The following is a 22,187-nucleotide window of genomic DNA, read 5'->3' as shown; positions in this document are numbered from 1 at the left end:
CCCCRACCCTTTTTTCCGTCAGAACAGCCTCAATTCGTTGGGACAATGGACTTTACAAGGTGTCAAGTGTTCCACAGGGATGCTGGCCCATGTTGACTCCAATGCTCCCCGCAGTTGTGTCAAGTTGGCTGGATGTCCTTTGGGTGGTGGACCATTCTTAATACACACGGGAAACTGTTGAGCATGAAAAACCCAGCAGCGTTGCAGTTCTTGACACAAACCGGTGCGCCTTGCACCTACTACCATACCCCGTTCAAAGGCACTTACTGTACATTTTTGGTCTTGCCCATTCACCTTCTGTAGTGGTGTTGTCTATGCTATGCTGCACATTGCTGTAGGAAGCAATTGTAGCGTATGGAAGCCCTCATGCAGAACACAGAATAGAGAGTGTAGAACGGGAGTGTACGTACCTGTGTGATGGACATGGAGATGTGGAAGAACTTGCCCCTGCCTCCCTGTGGGATGGCTCTGGTGAAGAACAACTTCAGACCGTCTTTGGAGAACAGCGGCTCCTCATTCTAACAGTCATATGACAAAAGTTTGGACATACCTACTCATTCAAGGGTTTTTCTTTCTTTTTTTCTTTTTTTTCTACATTGTAGAATAATAGTGAAGACATACAAACTATGAAATAACACATATGAAATCATGTATTAACCAACATTTTTTTACAAAAAAAAAACAAATCTAAATATATTTTATATTTTTCAAAGTAGCCACCATTTGGCCTTGGCTGCAATCTGAGGTTCCATTAACTCTAATGAACTTATCCTCTGCATCAGAGGTAACTCTGGGTCTTCCTTTCCTGTGGCAGTGCTCATGAGAGCCAGTTTCATCATAGCGCTTGATGGTTTTTGCGACTGCGTTTGAAGAAACTTTCAAAGTTCTTGACATTTTCCGGATTGACTGACCTTCATGTCTTAAAGTAATGATGGACTGTCATTTCTCTTTACTTATTTGAGCTGTCCTTGCCGTAATATGGACTTGGTCTTTTACCAAATAGGGCTATCTTCTGTATACCACCCTACCTTTCCACAACACAATGGATTGGCTCAAACGCATTAAGAAGGAAAGAAATTCCACAAATAAACTTTTATTAAGGCACACCTGTTAATTGAAACGTATTCCAGGTGACTACCTCATGAAGCTGATTGAGAGAATGCCAAGAGTGTGCAAAGCTGTCATCAAGGCAAAGGGTGGCTACTTTGAAGAATCTCAAATATCTATATATTTTTTATTTGTTTAGCACTTTTTGGTTACTACATGATTCAATATGTGTTATTTCATAGTTTTGATGTCTTCACTATTATYCTACAATGTAGAAAATAGTAAAAATAAAGAAAAACCCTGGAATGATTAGGTGTGTCCAAACGTTTAACTGGTACTGTATATAAACATATACAGTATATAAACATATTTATAAGCTGGGTGGTTCGATCTCTGAATGCTGATTGGCTGACAGCCGTGATTTATCAGACCGTATACCATGGGTATGACAAAACATCATTTTTTACTGGTCTAAGTACATTGGTAACCAGTTTATAATAGCAATAAGGCACCTCTGGGATTTGTGGTATATGGTGAAGGATACACGGGCGCTAAGGGTGTATCAGATCCAGGCACTTTGCTGTGCTTGGTGCCTAAATCAAGCCCTTAGCCGTGGTATATTGGCCATATTACCAAACTCCCTTCGTGCTTTTTGCTTAATTATAAACATATCTAGAAATTATGGATTGGCATTCCACTCTGTAGTACTGATTAAAAAGACAGATTAACGCCTAAAATAAATGATTTGTACTTGAATCATGTTCATGTTCTTTTTACCTGTCTGTAGTGTCAACTTTCAACTTTCGTCCTCATGTTTCTACAAACATACAATTTGAAAGAAAAGTCAATCAAAGCTTAAGAAAAGCAAACGAAGTAAGCTGAAAAACAGCTGTGTTTGTGTAGCTGAAGAGGATGCTCACACACACAGACACAGAACAGGACACACACACGCACCTTGGTGCAGACGGGCCGGTGGTGGCCTGACACAACGTCAGCATGGATATGTTCTGGGCTCTGTTTAAGACCAGTTCACTGCCAGTTTGGGTGGTAGTCGCGCCATTTCACCATGGTGACATAGTACTCTCTGTAACACAAACAGAAACAAGAGTGTTTATTAATGTATATTCAACATCTAGGATAAAGGACTACGGAACATTCTATCTGGACATATTGCATGTCTTCACCCCTTTCAAATCCACAAGGGGTATATAACCATGCTATATATAGTAGGTATTGTGCTATCAGCATTTGAGTAGTATTGTAATGGTACGTTAGATTAGTAAGGTAGTGTGGTTGTGTTTGGAGGTTGAGATTAGTAAGGGTACATGTGGCTGTGTACGGAGGTTAGATTGGTAAGGGTAGTGTGGTTGGTGGTTGGTAGGTTAGATTAGTAAGGGTAGTGTGGTTGTTTTTGGAGGTAGATTATGTAAGGGTAGTGTGGTTGTGTTTGGAGGTTAGATTTAGTAAGGGTAGTGTGGTTGTTACGGAGGTTAGATTAGTAAGGGTAGTGTGGTTGTAATGGAGTTCGATTAGTAAGGGTAGTGTGGTTGTGTTGAGGTTAGATTAGTAAGGGTAGTGTGGCTGTGTACGGAGGTTAGATTAGATAAGGTAGTGTGGTTTGTAGCGGAGGTTAGATTAGGTAAGGGTAGTGTGGTTGTATTTGGAGGTAGATAGTAAGTAGTAGTGTGGCTGTATTTGTGAGGTAGATTAGTAAGGGTAGTGTGGTTTGTGTACGGAGGTTAGAATGTAAAGGGTAGTGGTGGTGTGTGTACGGAGGTTAGATTAGTAAGGGTAAGTGTGGTTGTGTATTTGGAGGTTAGATTAGTAAGGGTAGTGTGGTTGTGTACGGAGGTTAGATTAAGTAAGGGTAGTGTGGTTGTGTATTGGGAGGTTAGATTTAGTAAGAGTAGTGTGGCTTGTTTGGAGGTTAGATTAGTAAGGTAGTGGTGTGTGTACGGAGGTTAGATTAGTAAGGGTAGTGTGGTTGTATTTGGGAGGTTAGATTATAATAGGTAGTGTGGTGTAAATGAAGGTTAGATTAGTAAGGGTAGGTGTGGCGTGTTTGGAGGTTAGATTAGTAAGGGTAGTGGGCTGTGTACGGAGGTAGATTAGTAAGGGTAGTGTGGCTGTGTTTGGAGGTTAGATTAAGGGTAGTGTGGTGGTACGGAGGTTTAGATTAGTAAGGGTAGTGTGGTTGTGTAGCGGAGGTTAGATTAGTAAGGGTAGTGGTGGTTGTATTTGGAGGTTAGATTAGTAAGGGTAGTGTGGTCTGTGTACGGAGGGTTAGATTAGTAAGGGTAGTGTGCTGTGTACGGAGGTTAGATTAGTAAGGGTAGTGTGGTTGTATTTTGGAGGTTAGATTAGTAAGGGTAGTGGTGGCTGTAAGTGGAGGTTAGATTAGCAAGGGTAGTGTTGTGTGTTTGGAGGTTAATAGTAAGGGTAGTGTGGTTGTGTTTTTGGAGGTTAGATTAGTAAGGGTATTGGCTGTTACGGAGGTTAGATTAGTAAGGGTAGTTGGTGTTTGATTTGGAGGTTAGATTATAAGTGGGTAGTGTGGCTGTAAATGGGAGGTTAGATTAGTAAGGGTAGTGTGGCTGTGTTTGGAGGTTAGATTAGTAAGGGTAGTGTGGCTGTGTACGGAGGTTAGATTAGTAAGGGGTAGTGTGGGGTTTGTGTAGGTAGTAGATTAGTAAGGATAGTGTGGTGTATTTGTAGGTTAGATTAGTAAGGGTAGTGTGGTGTGTGTTTGTAGGTTAGATTAGTAAGGGTAAGGTGGTGTGTACGGAGGTTAGATTAGTAAGGGTATGTGGGTGTATACGGAGGTTAGATTAGTAAGGGTAGTGTGGTTGTGTACGGAGGTTAGATTAGTAAGGTAGTGTGGTTGTGTACGGAGGTTAGATTAGTAAGGGTAGTGTGGTTTGTAAATGGAGGTTAAGAATTAGTAAGGGTAGTGTGGTTGTGTACGGAGGTTAGATTAGTAAGGGTAGTGGTGGTTATGTCTGGAGGTTAGATTAGTAAGAGTAGTGTGGCTGTGTTTTGGAGGTGGATTAGTAAGGGTAGTGTGGCTGTGTACGGGAGGTTAGATTAGTAAGGGTAGTGTGGTTGTAATTTGGAGTTAGATTAGTAGGTGTAGTGTGGCTGTAAATGAAGGTTAGATTAGTAAGGGTAGTGTGGCTGTGTTTGGAGGTTAGAATTAGTAAGGGTAGTGTGGCTGTGTACGGAGGTTAGATTAGTAAGGGTAGTGTGGCTGTGTTTGGAGGTTAGATTAGTAAGGGTAGTGGTGGTTTGTACGGAGGTTAGATTAGTAGGGTGTGTGGTTTGTGTACGGAGGTTAGATTAGTAAGGGTAGTGTGGTGTATTGGAGGTTAGATTAGTAAGGGTAGTGTGGCTGTGTACGGAGGTTAGATTAGGTAGGGTAGTGTGGCTGTGTACGGAGGTGTAGATTAGTAAGGGTAGTGTGGTTGTATTTGGAGTTAGATTAGTAAGGTAGTGTGGCTGTAAGTGAGGTTAGATTAGGCAAGGGTAGTGGGCTGTGTTTGGGGTTAGATTAGTAAGGTAGTGTGGTTTGTTGTGGAGGTTAGATTAGTAAGGGTAGTTTGGCTGTTGTGAGGTTAGATTAGTAAGGGTAGTGTGGTTGTATTTGGAGGTTAGATTAGTAAGGGTAGTGTGGCTGTGAATGGAGGTTAGATTAGTAAGGGTAGTGTGGTGTTACGGAGGTTAGATTAGTAAGGGTAGTGTGGCTGTGTACGGAGGTTAGATTAGTAAGGTAGTGTGGTTGTGTACGGAGGTTAGATTAGTAAGGATGGTGTGGTTGTATTTGTAGGTTAGATTAGTAAGGGTAGTGTGGGTGTGTTGTGGTTAGATTAGTAAGGTAGTGTGGTGTGTGTACGGAGGTTAGATTAGTAAGGGTAGTGTGGTTGGTATGACGGAGGTTAGATTAGTAAGGGTAGTGTGGTTGTGTACGGAGTGTTAGATTAGTAAGGGTAGTGTGGTTGGTGTACGGAGGTTAGATTAGTAAGGGTAGTGGTGGTGTATAATGGAGGTTAGATTAGTAAGGGTAGGTGTGGCTGTATGGAGGTTAGATTAGTAAGGGTAGTGTGGTGTGGAGGTTAGATTAGTAAGGGTAGGTGGGTTGTGTACGGGAGGTTAGATTAGTAAGGGTAGTGTGGTTTGTAAATGGAGGTTGATTAGTAAGGGTAGGTGTGGTTGTGTACGGAGGTTAGATTAGTAAGGGTAGTGTGGTGTGTAGAGGTTAGATTAGTAAGGTAGTGTGTGTATTTGAGGTTAGATTAGTAGAGTAGTGTGGTCTTGTATTGGAGGTTAGATTAGTAAGGAGTGTGTGTTGTGTACGGAGGTTAGATTATAAGGGTATGTGGTTGTGTACGGGGTAGATTAGTAAGGGTAGTGTGGTTGTGTGAGGTAGATTAGTAAGGGAGTGTGGTGGTGGTATGGAGGTTAGATTAGTAAGGGTAGTGTGGTTGTATCGGAGGTTAGATTAAAGGTAGTGTGGCTGTGTGTTGGAGGTTAGATTAGTAAGGGTAGTGTGGTGTGTAGGAGGTACGATTAGTAAGGGTAGTGTTTTGGCTGTAGTAGGAGGTTAGATTAGTAAGGTAGTGTGGTCTTGTAATATTAGGTTTAGTAGTTGTGAGTATGAGTGTTATAGTAGTGTGCTGTGTTTGAGGTTAGATTAGTAAGTGTAGTGTTTGGCTGTGTACGGAGGTTAGATTTAGGTATGTATTGTGTTGGTTCGTGAGGTTTAGATTAGTAAGTGTGTTGGGTTGTTACGGAGGTTAGATTAGTGGGTAGTGTGGTTGTGTACGGAGGTTAGATTAGTAAGGGAGTGTTTGTATTTGGGAGGTTAGATTAGTAAGGGTAGTGGGTGTTGTAGGAGTTAGATTAGTAGGGTAGTGTGGCTTGTGTTTGGAGGTTAGATTTAGTAAGGTAGGTGGTTGTGTTTGGAGGTTAGATTATAGGTAGGTAGTTGGTGTTTACGGAGGTTAGATTAGTAAGGGTAGTGTGGTTGTATTGGAGGTTAGATTAGTAAGGGTAGTGTGTGGCTGTTATGGAGGTTAGATTAGTAAGGGTAGTGTGGCTGTGTTGAGGTTAGATTAGTAAGGGTAGTGTGTGTGTATCGGAGGTTAGATTAGTAAGGTAGGTGGTTGTGATTGAGGTTAGATTAGTAAGGGTAGTGTGGTTGTGTTTGAGGTTTAGATTAGTAGGGTAGTGTGGTGTGTACGGAGGTTAGATTAGTAAGGGTAGTGTGGGTTGTTAGCGGAGGTAGATTAGTAAGGGTAGTGTGGTTGTGTACGGAGGTTAGATAGTAAGGGTAGGTGGTTGTTACGGAGGTTAGATTAGTAAGGGTAGTGTGGTTGTAAATGGAGGTTAGATTAGTAAGGGTAGTGTGGTTGTAAATGGAGGTTAGATAGTAAGGAGTGTGTGTCAATTGAGGTTAGATTAAGTAAGGTAGTGTGGCTGTGTAGGAGGTTAGATTAGTAAGGTAGTGTGGTTGTTAAATGGAGGTTAGATTAGTAAGGGTAGTGTGGTTGTGTAGGAGGTTAGATTAGTAAGGTAGTGTGGCTGTGTTTGGAGGTTAGATTAGTAAGGGTGTGGTTGTGTACGGAGGTTAGATTAGTAAGGTAGTGTGGTTGTGTACGGAGGTTAGATTAGTAAGGGTAGTGTGGTTGTTAGGAGGTTAGATAGTAAGGGTAGGTGGTTGTGTAGAGTAGATTAGTAAGGTAGTTGAGTTGATTGAGGTTAGATTAGTAAGGTAGTGTGGCTGTGTACGGAGGTTAGATTAGTAAGGTAGTGTGGTGGTACGGAGTTAGATTAGTAAGGGTAGTGTGGTTGTATTTGGAGGTTAGTATTAAGGTATTGTGCTGTAAATGGAGGTTAGATTGCAAGGTTAGTGTGGGCGTGTTTTGGAGGTTAGATTATTAAGGTAGTTGTGGTCGTGTTTGGAGGTTAGATAGTAAGGTAGTTTGGCTGTTTACGGAGGTAGATTAGTAAGGTAGTGTGGTTGTTATTTGGAGGTTAGATTTATAAGGGTAGTGTGGATGTAAATGGAGGTTAGATTAGTAAGGTAGTGTGCGTTGTGCGGAGGTTAGATTAGTAAGGGTAGTGCGGTGCTGTGTACGGAGTTAGATTAGTAGGTGTAGGTGGTTGTGTATGGAGGTTAGATTTAGTAAGGATATGTGTGTTGTATTGTTACGGTTAGATTAGTAAGTACGTGTGGTTGTTGTGTAGGTTGCAATTTAGTTAGTAGAGGGTAGCGTGTGGCTGTTAGAGGTTAGATTATAAGGGTAGTGTGGTTTAGTACGGAGTTAGATTAGTAAGGGGTTGTGGTTGTGTAGGGTAGAAGTAGGTAGGTGTTGTTGATAGAAGTCGTATTGATTAAGGTATGATTTTTTGTAATATGGTAGTAGATGTGGTGGCTGGTAAATGGAGGTTAGATTAGTAGTGTATGGGCTGTACGGAGCTGATTATATAACGGAGTGTGTAGATGTAATTTTAATTAGGGGTTAGGTTGGTGTAAATTGGTTAGGTTAGATTAGTAAGGGTAGTGTGTGTGGGTAGAGTGGTCGCTGTTGGCGTTAATAGAAAGGTAGTGTGTTGTGTAACGGAGGTTAGATTAGTAAACGGTGTAGGTGTGTGTGTACGAGGTAGATTAGTAAGGGTAGGTGTTGTGTGGGGTGGTGTACCCCATCCTCGGGTCTTCAGGTCTCCTCATCTCAATGGTGTGCAGGGGCCCGTTCAGGTTGACCACATACAAAGAGATGACTGGATTTTCCTCCCCAGCCTGCACAGAAGGCAGACAGCAGAGTGACACTATGATTGCAAATGCCATTAATAAAACAACTGTTCTTATTGGACATTTTAAGTGCATCTGCCTCATGAAGGACACGCCCGTAGACAGAACTAACTCCATGCGGGAATATTTTCCCATTTCCCAAGATTGGTTGTACTTTTTTACCTTTATGTGTGTTTCCTGACCTTTGAGCGGTGGTACAATTTACTGTGGAGTAGCGTTGTAGTAGAACACGTTTTGTTGGTAATAGGTTAGTAATTATACTGTTCTAACCTTAGGGTAGTGATACTCCCTCCCGGTAGGGTAAGTAGTCCCTGTGAACATAGGGATCTCCATCCTGGGCACCATAGTGTCGTTGATGGTGGCATATGCCAGCCGGGCACCATCCGGAGACCACCAGTGGGCAATATGGGTCTGGAAGATCTCCTCTGGAAAAGGACAGGAGAGAAATATCCTTTAGTTTTCAGTAATAATAAAGATGGTGAAACTCTAACAGAAACCCATTATGTGTTTGAATAGAACTACATTACAATACCCAGTGCTGACGTGCGTCAGATACATCAGTCATGTTAAATACTGACACAAACGTCAATTGCGATGCATAGTCAGTTTGGATCAATGCTGTCGTAAAATTCATAAAAATGCTGAAGTATGTTCTGGTCATAAATCAAAACACTGCTTTTAATCTCACAAGAGAGAAACATCGACCAACCACTCAAAAGAACCATACCAGAGAAGGGAACAGAAAAAGTCATTTCCCAGTCAGGTGCAACATTGTAGGGTGGTGTAAGCAGGGACATTTCGAGTGTGTGTGTGTGTGTGTGTGTGAGAGACCCCTTTTCTGATGCTGAGGTACACAGAAAGTGTCCTGTTGGAGCTTGGCTTACTTCATCAAAAACCTGTGACCTCTTGTGCGTCACTACAGAGCCTGTGTATGTGTTTGAAATTATGCAGGGTGATATGGATAACATGAAACACACTCACATCCCTGAGGGGGCTTTATTGATAGGTAGTGCCAGGTGAAGATACACACACACAGGCACGTCCACGTGCACACATGCATAAAAACACTGTGTGTGTGTTTGAACCTGCCTTTGTTTCCATGTCCTTTGAGCTGTTCTATCTCCACAACTATGATTACCCAGGTGAGCAGTCTCTCACTCGTCTATTCCCCCTGGTTCACACACTCACTGGGCCTAAATGACTCACTGCCTAACACGCACATTACTTATGCATGAGCGGCCTGTTACTGAGGCAGGTGGGCAATAGAAGCTACTGAATGTGATGTGACAGAATCAGGTGGGCCAAACTAATGAGAAGGAGAGTCATATTTTTGTTCCAGGACAGAGTCCCACCTGTTTTGAGCCCCACCTGTTAATCTAAAAAATATATATATATATTAAAAATGTGTGTCTTGCATGTTATTTTGGCATTAATACCTGTCACATATCAGTTTGCAAACAATGTAAAAATACATGAATCATTGAGTTAATATAGCCGCATACAAACATTGTCTTTTTTTTGCTTTCTTGAGTAAGTCAGCTCCAAAATGCAGGTGTTTCAGCCTAGCTCGGTGCTTTCTGTGGTGGGGCAGCCAGTGGAAAAACGGAGCGGAAGGGTTGCTCATCTTCCCTAGTTGCGCCATGATTGGCTTGGTGTTCTGTCACTCATGGAGACACTACGTCACCGCAAAATCTACGGGTATGGCTCGAAAATTCAAGCCCCTTGGGTGATGTGTCATAGACACATGTCATAGACACATTGCTCGTGTTTCTTGGCCCAAGCAAGTCTCTTCTCCCACAAATGAACTTCTAAGAAGGCACATCTGTTAATTGAAATCCATTCCAGGTGACTACCTCATGAAGCTGATTGAGAGAATGCCAAGAGTGTGCAAAGCTGTCATCAAGGCAAAGGGTGGCTATTTGAAGAATTTCAAATATAAAATACATTTTGATTTGTTTAACACTTTTTTGGTTACTATATCATTCCCTATGTGTATTTCATAGTTATGATGTCTTCACTACTATTCTACAATGTAGAAAATAGTAAAAATAAAGTAAAGTCCTTGAATGAGGGCCTTCCTCTGACACGGCCTGGTATAGAGGTCCTGGACGGCAGGAAACTTGGCCGTACGCACTACCCTCTGTAGTGCCTTGCGGTCGGAGGCCGAGCAGTTGCCATACCAGGCAGTGATGCAACCAGTCAGGATGCTCTCAATGGTGCAGCTGTAGAACCTTTTGAGGATCTGAGGACCCATGCCAAGTTTTGTCGTGCCCTCTTCACGACTGTCTTGGTGTGCTTGGATCATGTTGGTTTGTTGGTGATGTGGACACCAAGGAACTTGAAGCTCTCAACCTGCTCCACTACAGCCCCGTCGATGAGAATGGGGGCGTGCTCGATTTAGCCTACTGTCTGACTTGGTGGTGCAAATGTAGACTATAGCCTGTTTAGAGAAATTAAATCATCGAATATTGTAAGAGCTTTCATTGTCTGCTTATATGCCCCCTTTATTTATCCTACGGTTCTGACTTGGTTTACAGGGAGAATACTGTAAGAATGTCCCATGTTCTGAATTCTGTCGCTGTACATTTCAAAAGTGCGTCCTAGCTCGCTCATTAACGTCTTAATCAAAATTACGGATTGCCTCTTATCCACTCGTCGTCCCCTTATGCCATAGTTTGTACATCTAAATTGTCAGTAGAACCACATTTGTTTAAGCAAGTCAGCCATATCTGCTATGTTTTTTTAAAAGGCAATAAATGAGGCTGAATGAATTGTTTTGCTACCAGATAAGACTCTGCTGATAGACAGGTGTAGCAGTGGTAAGGTGTTGGGACTGCTGATGGGACTCTGTGTAAGCCCTAACAGTTTTATGTGCAACTGTTTGTCACCGTTATTGTGCAATTCATGTATTGTTAATGTTGTGTTGTGTAGTGGCTTTTCTGGCATGCATCTAAAACATTTGAACTTTTTTGCCCCAACAAGATTTACATGCTAAAATCGCCACTGGAGAAATGTGAATTGAACGAAGAACACATGGTGCAGAATGAGTTCAGTCCAACAATAATACATGTTAGAACTGAGTCCACTGGTGGATGAGAGCAGAAGCACGACAGAGATTCAACTGAACTGCCTTCTTACAGAGAGCTTAGAAAGGATATTATATATGTACTAAACACACACACAGTTGTTAACTTCATTTTTTYTTTTCAGAAAAGAAGCTTACATATTCAGCTGGAGCGCCAATAAACAACACCGCCGATAAACCACACTGCCGTAAACACAAACAAACACAAACAAATCAACAAACATAAGCTTCTCAGTGTGCGAAATGTGCAATCCCAGCCAAGACTCCATGGGGTATGCAGACACAGCTCGTATCAACAGTGTGTGTGACTATTATCGTGCCGTGCCAGACTTCTCTGGCTCTGTCCCTGAGCCACATCATATTTCAGGATGTTGTCTGCTCCAGCACATCAGTTAGTCTGACAGGCAGGCCACAGATGACAAACGTTCTATAATCACCTTGGGTGTTTTGTCTTTCTGACTCCTCTTACACAAGACTGTCAGTGTCTCACACACTCATAACACTAAGTGTATGTAAACTTCCGACTTCAACTGTATGCTTGACAATGTGTGTGTGGGACACTGGCAGTGTGTGTGTGGGACACTGAGTCCCACACACACACTGTCAATGTCCCACACACACACTGTCAGTGTCCCACACACACACTGCCAGTGTCCCACACACACATTGTCAAGCATACAGTTGAAGTCGGAAGTTTACATACACTTAGGTTGGAGTCATTAAAACTTGTTTTTCAACCACTCCACAAATTTCTTGTTAAAACCTCTTCGGGCTAGGGGGCGGTATTTTCACGTCTGGATGAAAAGCGTGCCCAAAGTAAACTGCCTGCTACTCAGGCCCAGAAGCTAGGATAAGCATATAATTGGTAGATTTGGATAGAAAACACTCTGAGATTTCTAAAACAGTTACAATTATGTCTGTGAGTATAACAGAACTTATTTGGCAGGCAAAACCCAGARGACAAACCATCCAGAATTTTTTGTTGATGAGGTGACAGTGTTTTCAATGGGTTTTCTATATGGATCTAGATTTCTAAGGCACTTGCTTGCAGTTTCTATCGCTTCCACTGGATGTCAACAGTCTTTAAAAAATGGTTGATGTATTTCCTTTGAGAAATTAAGAAGTAGCCATTTCCTATCTGGGTGGATAGCCAAGTGTACTGTTGTGGTTGGGGCGCACGACCTGAAAGCTCGCTCCACTTTGTTTTTATCCGCTATTGAACGCAGTTTATCCCGTCTTAAATGTTATCGATTATTTACGTTAAAAAATACCTAAAGTTGTATTTGGAAAGTTGTTTGAAATGTTTGAACCAAGATTACAGGTAACTTATTAGATATTTTGTAGTCATGTTGCGCAGGTTGGAACCGGTGTTTTTCTGAATCAAACGCGACAAATAAATTGACATTTTGGAGATATAAGGATGGAATATATCGAACAAAAGGACCATTTATGATGTTTATGGGACTAATTGGAGTGCCAACAGAAGAAGATCTTCAAAGGTAAGGCATGAATTATATCGTTATTTCTGAGTTTTGTGTCGCGCCTGGTGGGTTGAATTATGATTGTCATGTGTTTGTTTGATGGGGTACTGTCCTCAGATAATAGCATGGTTTGCTTTCGCCGTAAAGCCTTTTTGAAATCTGACTCGGTGGCTAGATTAACTTCTTGCCGCATGGATCCCTTTTACGGGATCATTATCGTAAACAACCGCTGAATTGCAGCGCGCCAAATTCAAAAATAATACTAAAAATATTTATAATCATGGAATCACAAGTGAAATATACCAAAACACAGCTTAGCTTGTTGTTAATCCACCTATCGGGTCAGATTTTGAAAATATGCTTTACAGCGAAAGCAATCCAAGCGTTTGTGAGTGTATCAATCACTGCTAGAACAGCTAGCCTTAAATTAGCTTGGTCACGAAAGTCAGAAAAGCAATAAAATTAATCGCTTACCTTTGATAATCTTCGGATGTTTTCACTCACGAGACTCCCAGTTACACAATAAATGTTATTTTTGTTCGATAAAGATTAGTTTTATAACCAAAAACCACCATTTGGTTTGCGCGTTATGTTCAGAAAACCACAAGCTCGTTCCGGTCCTGAAGGGCAGACGAAAATTCCAAAAAGTATCCGTAATGTTCGTAGAAACATGTCAAAGGTTTTTTATAATCAATCCTCAGGTTGTTTTTAACATACATAATCAATCATATTTCAACCGGACGGTAAACTGTTCAATACTACAGAGAAAGAAAATGTCGAGCCACATCTCTCCTGCGCAGGAACTAATCAAAGGACAACTGACGCGCTTTAATAAATCTCGCTCATTTTTCAAAATAAAAGCTTGAAACTATGTCTAAAGCCTGGTCACAGCCTGAGGAAGCCATTGGAAAGGGAATCTGGTTGATACCCCTTCAAATGGAGGAGGGGCAAGCAATGGAACAGGGATAAAAAAACAACAATGCACTTCCGGGTTGGAGTTCCTCAGGTTTTCGCCTGTAAAATCAGTTCTGTTATACTCACAGACAATATTTTGACAGCTTTGGAAACTTTAGAGTGTTTTCTATCCTTATCTGTCAATTATATGCATATTCTAATATCTGAGCCTGAGAAATAGTCAATTTACCTTGGGAACGTTATTTTTCCAAACATAAAAATTCTGCCCCCTAGCTGAAAGAGGTTAACAAGAAGTTAAGCTGTATTTTGGTGTGTTGCACTTGTGATTGTATGAAAGTTAAATATTTCAAATAATCTTTTTTGTATTTCGCGCTCTGCGATTTCACCAGATGTTGTTGAAACGTTCCGCTAGCGGAACCCCTAGCAGTAAAAGGTTTTAAACTGGTCAACATTCACAAGGCTGCAGGGCCAGAAGGATTACCAGGATGCGTACTCAGAGCACGCGCTGACCAACTGGCAAGTGTCTTCACTGACATTTTCAACCTGTCCCTGACCGAGTGTGTAATCCCTACATGTTTCAAGCAGACCACTATAGTCCCTGTGCCCAAGAATGACAAAGTAACCTGCCTAAATGACTACTGACCCATAGTAATCACATCTGTAGCCATGAAGTGCTTTGAAAAGCTAGCCATGGCTCACATAAACACCATCATCCCAGAAACCCTAGAACCACTCCAATTTGCATACCGCCCCAATAGATACACACTGCCTTTTCCCACCTGGACAATTCTGTTTATTGACTACGGCTCAGCGTTCAAGACCATAGTGCCCACAAAGCTCATCACTAAACTAAGGACCATGGGACTAAACACCTCCCTCTGCAACTGGATCCTGGACTTCCTGACGGGCCGACCCCAGGTAGTTAGGGTAGGCAACAACACATATGCCATGCTGATCCTCAACATGGGCCCCTCAGTGGTGCGTGCTTAGTCTCCTCCTGTACTTCCTGTTCACCCACGATTGCGCGGTCAAGCACGACTCGAACACCATCATTAACAAACAATAGTTTTGGCAAGTCGGTTACGACATCTACTTTSTGCATGACACAAGTAATTTTTCCAACAATTGTTTACAGACAGATTATTTCACTTATAATTCCCTGTATCACAATTCCAGTGGGTCAGAAGTTTACATACACCAAGTTGACTGTGCCTTTAAACAGCTTGGAAAATTCCAGAAAATTATGTCATGGCTTTGGAAGCTTCTGATAGGCTAATTGACATAATTTGAGTCAATTGGAGGTGTACCTGTGAATGTATTTCAAGGCCTACCTTCAACCTCAGTGCCTCTTTGCTTGACATCATGGGGAAATCAAAAGAAATCAGCCAAGACCTCAGAAAAATAATTGTAGACCTCCACAAGACTGGTTCATCCTTGGGAGTAATTTCCAAACGCCTGAAGGTACCACATTCATCTGTACAAACAATAGTATGCAAATATAAACACCATGGGACCACGCAGCCGTCATACTGCTCAGGAAGGAGACGCGTTCTGTCTCCTAGAGATGAACATGCTTTGGTGCGAAAAGTGCAAATCAATCCCAGAACAACAGCAAAGGACCTTCTGAAGATGCTCGAGGAAACAGGTACAAAAGTATCTATATCCACAGTAAAACGAGTCCTATATCGACATAGCCTGAAAGGCCGCTCAGCAAGGTAGAAGCCACTGCTCCAAAACCGCCATAAAAAAAACAAGACTGCGGTTGCAACTGCACATGGGGACAAAGATCCTACTTTTTGGAGAAATGTCCTCTGGTCTGATGAAACAAAAATAGAACTGTTTGGCCATAATGACCATCTTTATGTTTGGAAGAAAAAGGGGAAGGCTGGCAAGCCGAAGAACACCATCCCAACCGTGAAGCACGGGTGTGGCAGCATCATGTTGTGGGGGTGCTTTGCTGCAGGAGGGACTGGTGCACTTCACAAAATAGATGACATCATGAGGTAGGAAAATGATGTGGATATATTGAAGCAACATCTCAAGACATCAGTCAGGAAGTTAAAGCTTGGTCGCAAATGGGTCTTCCAAATGGACAATGACCCCAAGCATACTTCCAAAGTTGTGGCAAAATGGCTTAAGGACAACAAAGTCAAGGTATTGGAGTGGCCATCTCAAAGCCCTGACCTCAAACCTATAGAAAATTTGTGGGCAGAACTGAAAAAGCGTGTGCGAGCAAGGAGGCCTACAAACCTGACTCAGTTACACCAGCTCTGTCAGGAGGAATGGGCCAAAAGTCACCCAACTTATTGTGGGAAGCTTGTGGAAGGCTACCCGAAACATTTGACCCAAGTTAAACAATTTAAAGGCAATGCTACCAAATACTAATTGAGTGTATGTAAACTTCTGACCCACTGGGAATGTGATGAAAGAAATAAAAGCTGAATTAAATAATTTTCTCTACTATTATTCTGACATTTCACATTCTTAAAATAAAGTGGTGATCCTAACTGACCTAAGACAGGGAATTTTTACTAGGATTAAATGTCAGGAATTGTGAAAAACTGAGTTTAAATGTATTTGACTAAGGTGTATGTAAACTTCTGACTTCAACTGTAGGTATAAACACAGACAGGGGGGCACACACAATGATAATCTCATCTAGAATGCAAGCGTGGTGTTTTCCTCCAGGGAGAGCTTTCCTCCAGGGAGAGCTTTCCTCCCTGTGTCTGACACTGTGACTGACCCTGCAGCCGTCTGGTCCAGATCTAAACAGATGTTACACAACCTGGGAAGGGCTCTCTCCCCTTCGCGGGTTATGTCACCACTAAACACACACACACGTTTGATGTGTTATTGCAGAATGAATACAGTCTGTCAGAGATCTGCATTGAGTGACATGATATGTGAACCAGGTCTACGTTGTGAGGCAGGTCAAGCTCAGGCTAAATTCCCTCCCGTCTCGTTGAAAGATTAATCTTCCTTCATAAATGATTAGTGTAAATTGCCAGGCCTTCAGCGCTTCACAAGTATATGTCAGGGTTTAAATGGAGTTAGACTAATATTGCTGTTGGGAGGGCTCCTCTGCATCTTAAAATCTCATTCAAACTAATCTGGGGGTAGGGGTGGGCCATGAGTCAACAGTAAACACATACGCAGATTACACACATAGCCTACATACACACTGTGATACACAGACTACATACACACTGTGACACACACCTACTACATACACACTGTGACACACACAGACTACATACACACTGTAACACACACATACTACATACACACTGTGACACACACAGACTACATACATACTGTGACACACACCTACTACATACACACTGTGACACACACAGACTACATACACACTGTAACACACACCTACTACATACACACTGTGACACACATAGACTACATACACACTGTAACACACATAGACTACATACACACTGTAACACACACATACTACATTCACAGACTACACACATTAACACAAAGTTTGAGTGTAGAAGCAATATTTAGTGCAAGCGACCTCGCACGCACACACACTTACATGCAGACACTTAAATGCACGGAGCATCACACATTTACATTTGTCATTGTAAAATCTTGGAATCGTGCTTGCTCAAGAAACTAGAGATTGTCACAAGTAGGGAACTTTCAATTACCTGGGATTCCCAGAATCAGAAGGGAATAAGCCAGAAATCCAGAATCCTCAAACCAGGATTTCTGGAGAACCAGGGAATTTATTGAAAGTTCCACAAATGTTGCAACCCTAGTCACAAGAGACCTAGTTAGTAGAGCCCCAGGTGCCAGTCCACCCATTGAGCACTACACGAGGCCCTAAACAAAAGACAGCAATTTCCATCCCTTCCTGACAGTCCTCCATCTCTCTCTTTCTCCGTGTTATTAAAAGAGAGAAGAAAAGAGAGCAAAAAACACGAGGAACAGAAGAAATGAATTTATTAGTAGAGTTGAGAGGCAGTCTGGTCCTCAGGGGACGAGGCGGAGGCACTGAGGTGGACTCAGGTGAGCTTTGATCAGTCGAGTCAAAACAGACAAAACAACGTTGAGAAAACCTGACATCTGTATCAGAGTGGAGAACAGACGGTGAATATTAATTCTGCTGAATTAATGCTAATTAATGCTAATTCACTCATGTAGAACAGCCGTGGTGAGAACTCTGGGAAATTGGMGCAAATTGGCAGGTTTCCTGTTTTTAACGCCATTTTGGTATCATTCTAAATCACTTGTTTACTCCACCGCTGACTAGCCTAAATAATAACTCTATAATTTTTACTCAAGTGCCACATTCTTTGGGGTCGACAATGCAATGGGACAGACATCTCCACCCAGAACACCAATAATACAGTATTCACATCAGCCAATCTCACCTTCGTACAGCCAATCGCTGAGCCCATTGAAGATGACCCCCTCCTTGCCGGTGGAAACCAGACGGATCGATCGGCTCTCCACTGTCGAACGGTAGTAGATGTTGTTCTCAAAAATAAAAATCTAAGGCAAGAGAAAGATGAGGGGAAAAAGGGATGAAATACTGAGGTGATTAATATGGAAAGAAGAAAGACAGAAAGAAAGAAAGAAAGAAAGAAAGAAAGAAAGAAAGAAAGAAAGAAAGAAAGAAAGAAAGAAAGGAAGAAAGAAAGAAAGAAAGAAAGGAAGGATGTAGAATAAATAACCTATGATACAGGAAGATGTAACCTCTGCATTACTAAACTTGTTGACCTGTAGGTTGACAGAAGGATGCTTTAACCATGAGAAATATAGAGCCAATATGAGATAAAAAGGTTCTATCCATAGTGTAGATACTTTCCTATTCACTGCACAACTTGAATTGTAAAACATTTAGCAGTAGTGTTGGCTGACTGGCCTGGCTCTGATTCTGCTACTGCCAGAGAAAGAGAGGGAGAGAAAGAGAGAAAGAAAGCAGGAGAGAGAGTGAGGGAGACCGAGAGTTTTGTATGCAAGAGACTTAAGGTTGTGTGTGAGAAAACAAAACACTAAAGGTTGTGTGTGGGAAAACAAAGGTGAACAAGAATWCAGAGAGAACGTACTGCATAATGAATCCCTTCCTCAACACATTACACACCAATATTGTATATCAATATAAATCCTAATTGCAGATTAATCCTCTAATGGTGTACAGCATTGCCCTCCTCTCTGTCCACTGTTGGGAGAAGTGTTGACTACCTGCTGGGCAGTTCAAGGTCAACTCCATCCTTCCTAATTAAAACTTMTGTTGCTCATGTGGCAAGGTAGGCCAGGGGGGACCCCGGTATGTTTGAGTTCTCCTCGGTGCAGACTGACCGAGGCCCAGTTTAACAACTGGATCTAGGCCAGTGCAGAGAGTCACACAGTGAGCTTGGCCCACTTCTGTAGGAGGTACTACCCAAGCTACCGCCCATATGCTGTTCACACACAGAGTCTTGGGAGATGTGAGGTCATATTGTGGGCAGGCTGACAACAGCAGCAGAGAGAGATGTGCCATGTCAGACCCTCTAGAGAGAAATGGAGGGAGAGGCAGGTAGAGAGAGCAAGCAAAGCTCAGCGTCTCAGTGAAGGATTCGTCTCCGATTTAAAAGAAGAGGAGAAAAACACCTTTAATGAGGACCCCTTATCAAATTAAATGTTATTGTTCACATACACATATTTAGTAGATGTTATTGCGGGTGTAGCGAAATGCTTGTACTCCTAGCAACAGTGCAGCAATATCTATAATTCACAGCAATAMACACACATCTAAATGTAAAAGAATGGAATTAAGAAATATATACATATTAGGATGAGCAATGTCGGAGTGGCATTGACTAAAATACAGTAAAATAGAATACAGTATATACATACATATGAAATGAGTAAAGCAGTATGTAAACATGATTAAAGTTACTGCTAAAGCTGGAGTTAAATGAACAGTGTTCATCCACACAGACACAGACTCAGACACAGCTGCCCGTCCTCCCCTTTGGTGAATCAAAGGACACTGTGTGTTTAACCTAATTCCACCGCTTTCAACATGGGACAAGACAGCTGTGCGTGTGTGTGTGTGTGTGTGTGTGTGTGTGTGGTGTGTTGTTGTGTGTGTGTGTGTGTGTGTGTTGTGTGTGTGTGTGTGGTTGTGTGTGTAAAGAAATAGCTGTGTGTGTGTGTGTGTGTGTGTGTGTGTGTGTGTGTGTGTGTGTGTGTGTGTGTGTGTGTGTGTGTGTGTGTGTGTGTTGTGTGTGTGTGTGTTGTGTGTGTGTGTGTGATGTTGTGTGTGTGTGTTTGTGTGTGTGTGTGTATGCATGCAAGTATATGTGAACTCACATTGGCAGACACCTTCCTCTCCCACCTAATCATCTTATCGTTGACAACAAGTATCATAGCCCAAACGTCAAGAATCTGTTGCTGGGAGGAAAGCTCCTTTAAACGAAAGTGACTGTGTTGGAATCAGGGCTGTTTAATGAGTAATGATAGGAGAGACTGTGTGATATCAATCAATTGACTTCGCCAATTAATCCACTGGGGAGATTACAGGTAATTAATTGCATTGTGCCAGAGGATAGTCTGCTCTGAGTACTAGTAGACTAATGCTTATTAATGTTCTTTCTATGGCTAGACAGCCTGGTAGCTTGTGATAGTTTAACAGAAATAGCTATAGGAAAGGTCATAGCTAGGGTTGCAAAGGGAGGGTATATTACTGGAAACTTTCTAAGTTTACCAGTAAACTACCAGAATTTTGGTATCTTTCAAGGATTGTATCGCAAGACATCTAGTGGCCCTTTTGGGTACTTCAGATTATCACAGGTGTGTGGCATCTGTGTGGCCTTATCACATCATATATAAAATAATAAGATGACTTTCAAATAAAACAGAATGACAAAGCTATAAAACATTATCTTAAATATAAACCATTAACTTAGTGAATACCAGTGTTAAATATGAGGGTTTCTGAATTAAATATTCTTTATCTTTTTTTTTTATACATGTATTTAACATGTCGGTTGTAAATGTTTTGACGTAAAACTGGTGTCAGTTGTGAAAAAATTAAATAGTTCAAAGATTTGCAGATTGAATAAAAAAGTATGCATTTGTTGATTAGATGCTTTTTCTTTATTAATTAGGCTGTTTTCTCTGGAACCATATAGTTTATCTACAAGAAACTCATGGACAATATGGACACTGATATAGAAAATTAATACAGTATGGAATATATATATATTTTTAAGTTCTTCAAGTATATATTACCAATGTTACAATAGATTGCCATATATTTTCTGTTAATTACCAAAATACTGAAGATTCTGGTAACTTTGGTAAATTACAATCGGCTTGCAACCCCAGTCATAGCTAATGTGGAGATAAAGTCCCTTCATATTGTACTATCCATTGAGAACCAGACATGGACACACACACACACACACGATTCTATCAAATAGCAGTGACATAGGGGTATGGAGTACGGACGAGACAGAGGGTGCTGCTGGGAGTTGTAGTTCTTACCAGCTGCTGGCCCCTGGGTCCCCAGCCTGCATACTGCAGTTGGGCGTTCCGTACCTCTGGAGGGTTCAGGTTCCATGTCTCCCTGCAGCAGAGAGGAGAGACCACAATATGAACACACATACACACACACATCCACACTACACACCGACACACACATTGAACTGCCCCTCACTAAATGACAGAGCACCTTCTTAAAAAAATACTCTTAGTTGATCATCAACAAAACAAAGCATAAAAAAAACACTCTACTGCACAAGCAGCCTTCGCTGCTCCTGCCCAGATGTACCAGTGTTATACATCCCAGTCCAAAAGGTTGAAGAACAGCTGGAAATACAGGTGCTTTATATACCACAGCCACTTTTTGTTCCTTTAGAAGTGCTGTGAGCTGTAGGGCAGAGAATTAGAGGTGTCTTAGTCTGGAGGTGAGGATGGATGAGGTCATCAAGGCCCCTGGCCTGCAGTTCTCCTTGTCTCCAGGAGGTGGCAGTGCAGAGACATGACTGACTAGGCTGAGAGGAGAAGAGACGGGAGGGGAGGGGAAGCATTGGTTGGTTTCAGCTACTTACGGAGTCTCCAGGCTGCAGATGATGTAGAAGGCAGTGAACGAGTGCTGGTACACCTGGAAGAAGAATGATTGGAGACGGTCATAAAGAAGACTGATTGACTTGGCCATTAAAAACATGTTTTAGTAATTACCATCAGAATGGAAGTACATATGATGGGAGATTACATTGTATTCTACTTAGTAATTAGTCACGTTCAGTAAATTCTGAACCGCTCCCTTAGAGTTGGGAGAGAGAGAGAGAGAGAAAACTATAGCCCAGTACTTCCTCTATAGCCCATGTACATTCCCTATAGTCAGTACATTCCTACAGTACATTCCCTATAGCCCCAGTACATTCCTTTATAGCCCCATCCAGTAGATACAATTTCCTCTATAGCCCCAGTACATTCCTCTATAATGCCCCAGTACATTCCCACTATAGCCCCAGTACATTCCCTATAGCCCCAGTAATTCCTCTATAGCCAGTACATTCCTCTATAGCCCCAGTACATTCCTCTATAGCCCCCAGTACATTCTTTATAGACCCAGTACAATTCCTCTATAACAGGGTTTATAGAGGAATGTAAAAAATAAAATGTGCACCGGGGTGGGGTGGGGGGGCCCACCCCACCCCGGTGCACATTTTTTTTTTTTACCATAGCACTACACAGCTGATTTAAATAACTAACTCATCATCAAGCTTTGAATATTTAAATCAGCTGTGTAGTGCTAGCGTAAAAAACTAAACGTGCACCCAGGGGGGCCCCAGGACTGACTTTGGGAAACACTGCTCTACTCTATAGCCCAGCA

General features: G+C 41.9%; 1 pseudogene; it reads right to left on the bottom strand.

The window, feature by feature from the left end:
* The window catches only part of LOC111973506 (A-type potassium channel modulatory protein DPP6-like), a 62,555-nt pseudogene that overhangs the window by 25,440 nt on the left and 14,928 nt on the right, over positions 1-22,187 (bottom strand).

Source organism: Salvelinus sp. IW2-2015, linkage group LG14, assembly GCF_002910315.2.
Source record: "Salvelinus sp. IW2-2015 linkage group LG14, ASM291031v2, whole genome shotgun sequence".
NCBI lineage: Eukaryota > Metazoa > Chordata > Actinopteri > Salmoniformes > Salmonidae > Salvelinus > Salvelinus sp. IW2-2015.
This window is presented reverse-complemented; position numbering and strand designations above follow the sequence as displayed.